Source organism: Otolemur garnettii, unplaced genomic scaffold (assembly GCF_000181295.1).
Source record: "Otolemur garnettii isolate 467f Iridium unplaced genomic scaffold, OtoGar3 scaffold00043, whole genome shotgun sequence".
Taxonomy (NCBI): Eukaryota; Metazoa; Chordata; class Mammalia; order Primates; family Galagidae; genus Otolemur; species Otolemur garnettii.
Genome location: NW_003852438.1, coordinates 4,897,382 through 4,900,833, shown reverse-complemented (window position 1 = coordinate 4,900,833; position 3,452 = coordinate 4,897,382). Strand labels below are relative to the sequence as shown.

Here is a 3,452-nt window from a genome sequence, read left to right as displayed (position 1 = left end):
TATGACACCATGACACTCCTCCCTGAGCGACAAGAGTGAGACTCTGTCTCAAAAAAAAAAAAAAAAAAAGATATTATCTCAGGAATCCCATTGGCATCTTCTCCCTGCAAAGCCCATGTGTTCACTGAACAAGTGTCTATAGGGAGTCTTCTATTCTAGGCATTGGAGAGATAGCAGAGAATAAACCAACAAAAGTCTCTGCAAAGAACTAACATTTTACTGGAGAACCCAGTAACAAATGAACAAGATCATTTCAAATAGTGGTATTGAGAAAATGTAAAATAAAAAAAAAAGAAAGTAAAAAAGAGGAGCAAGGTAGAGAATGATGGGAAGAGTTGCTAATTAAACTCAGGGTTCAGGGAAGGGGTCTCTGAGGTTAACTGTGAACGAAGACAGAAAGAAGACAAAGTCAGAACAGAGCATTCCAGGCATAAAAAAACCAAGGAAAGACCTAGAGACAGCAGGCAGCATGGTGAGGTCAGGGAAGTAAAAGAAAGCCTCACCGTTTTGTTCAAAGGTCATCACATGATGAAGCCTTTCCTGACCCTCTTTTAAATCGTACCCACTAACACTGCTCCAGAAGTCTCTATCCCTCTTTGTACTTCTTTTCCACTGAAATTTTTACCATCTAACAAGCAAAATACATCACTTACTATTTCCTATCTAGTCCTATAGAATGAAAGCCCCATATGGGCAATAATTTTTATTATGTTTATCACCTGCACCTAGAACATAGTAGGCACTCAATAAATACCACCTAAGTAAATAAAAGGAAAAAGAGAGAAAGGAAAGGATAGAGGGAGGAAGGAAGGAAGGGAAGAAGGAAGGGAGGAAGGCAAGGAGGAGGGAGAAAGGATGGAAGGAAGAAAAGATAAAGGAAGGAGGAAAGAAGAATCAGCCACTGAGGCTAAAGCACAGTGGGTGAGGTGAAAGGGGAGGAAACTGGACTGTATTTCTTGGCAGACCATGAAAAGGAGTTTAAATTTTATTTTAAAAACAAAAACAATCAGCTCAGCGCTTGCTGCTCAGTTCCTAAGGGCACCAGCCACATACCCCAGAGCCGGAGGGTTCAAATCCAGCCCGGGCCTGCCAAACGATGACAACTGCAATCGAAAAACAGTCGGGCGTTGTGATGGGTGCCTGTGGTCCCAGCTACTCAGGAGGCTGAGGCAAGAGAATCGCTTAAGCCCAAGAACTAGAGGTTACTGTGAGCTGTGATGCCACAGCACTCTACCAAGGGAGACAAAGTGAGACTCTATCTCAAAAAATAAAACAAAAACAATCCACGGGAGATCTATAAAGTAAGAAAGTAATATGATCTAATTTGCAGTGTAAAAAACTCTCTAGCTGCTATGAGGAAAATTGGTTAGAGAGAAGAAAACAGACACCAAGAGGTAAGGAGCTACCAAAGCAACAGATGTACTAACACAGGCAGAGCAAGGCTGAGCAGTGAGGAGCAACAGAAGCTCAGTTAGGATATATTCTCAAGGTAGCACTGACAGAACTGATATGGAAAAGTAAACTGAAGAGGACTCAAGGTTGTGTTATTTATCAATTTACTGTCTCACAGCTCTAAATATGCCCTTCGTTGCCTGCTCTGTGAAAAAGAAGATGAGACCTTTAAATATTTTTCCTTTAGGCCAGGAGAGGTGGCTCATACCTATAACCCTGGCACTCTGGGAGGCCCAGGCAGGTGGACTGCCCAAGACCAGCCTGAGCAAGAGCAAGACTCTGTTTCTACTAAAATAGGAAAAAACTAGCCAAGTGTGATGGCACACACCTGTAGTCCCAGCTACACAGGAGGTTAAGGCAAGCCCATGAGGTTGAGGTCACTGTGAACCATGACACTATGGCACTCTACCCAGAGCAACAAAATGAGACTCTGGTCTCAAAAAAACAAAAAAAAGGACAATTACCTAAATTTATATATATATACATATATACAAATATATGTGCGTGTGTATATATATATATATTTTTTTTTTTTTTTTTTTTGAGACAAAGCCTCAAGCTATCCCCCTGGGTAGAGTACCATGGCATCACAGCTCACAGCAACCTCCAACTCCTGGGCTCAAGCGAGTCTCCTGCCTCCACCTCCCAGGATCACAGGCACCTGCCACAACGCCTGGCTATTTTTTTTTTTTTTTGGTTGCAGCCATCGTTGTTTTGGCAGGCCCGGGCTGGATTCGAACCCACCACCTTAGGTGTATGTGGCTGGCACCTTAGCCACTTGAGCCACAGGCACCGAGCCATATATATATTTTTTAATTGAGACAGTCTAACATTGTCAGCCTCGGTAGAATGCTGTGTCATCATAGCTCACAGCAACCTCAAACTGTCAGCCTCAAGCAATTGTCCTGCCTCAGCCTCCCTAGTAGCTGAGACTACAGGTGCCCACTACAATGCCAGGCTAATTTTTTTTGTTTGTTTAGCAGGCCTGGGCTAGGTTTGAACCCACCAGCCCTGGAGCATGCGGCCAGTGCCCTAACCACTAAGCTAAGGGCACCCATCCCTATATTAATATCTTTTTTTTTTTTTTTTGAGACAGAGTCTCACAATGTCGCCCTCAATAAAGTGTTGTGGCGTCACAGCTCACAGCAACCTCAAACTCTTGGGCTTAAATGATTCTCTTGCCTCAACCTCCAAAGTAGTTGGGACTATAAGCGCCTGCCACAGTGTCTGGCTATTTTTTGTTGCAGTTGTCATTGTTGTTAAGCTGGCCTGGGCTGGGTTCAAACCCACCACCATTGGTGTATGTGGATGGTGCCATAACTACAGTGCATAGGCGCTGAGCCACCTAAATTAATATTTTTAAAACACCAACACCTATTTATTCAGAAGCTAGCAGAATGAAAGCTCCTTGAGAGCAGGAAATCTGCCTTCTATGCATCTCTCACCTAACAACAGGCCTTGCAAATATAGGTCCTCAAGACATCTTTATTGACATATTGGGATGTTTAGCACCTTACTAGAAATGTAGAACTTCCAAAATGTAGAAAGCCTTATTATTATACTAAAAAAACCTTAAGTATAAATGAGAAGGTAGAAAAAGGATAAGTGAAACAAATAGTGGTCAATTAAGTGTTAAACTGTGTTGCTGAATATAACAATAGTCTAAAAATAGAAGAGATTAATATGGACTAAAGCAGTCAGCTGTTTTCATGATGAGGGGACCATCAGCCAGGCCTTTAAACAAGAGTAGGATTTTACTAGGAGAAAAGGCAGACCTAACCGGGAAAACACTCACTGGCAAAAGCATAGAGATAGGAAAGAGCCTGTCAGGGAAAAGAGCAAGGAAACACATCTAACCATAACTGAAGAGTGTCAGATGCTAGTAAGGAAATAAGACTAGATAAAGAGGTTGAGGACAGAGCCTATAACTGTTCACTAGCTGAACTGAAAGGCAGTCACGCGGAAACATACTGTGTGCAGCAGGCAGATGTGGTGCCTCA

The 3,452-nt window shown here is 42.6% G+C and overlaps 1 protein-coding gene across 2 annotated transcripts in view; it reads right to left on the bottom strand.

Annotated features, from left to right (window-relative positions):
- Positions 1-3,452, bottom strand: part of DIP2B (disco interacting protein 2 homolog B) — a 264,125-nt gene that overhangs the window by 242,473 nt on the left and 18,200 nt on the right. The gene's annotated exons all lie outside the window — the stretch shown is intronic.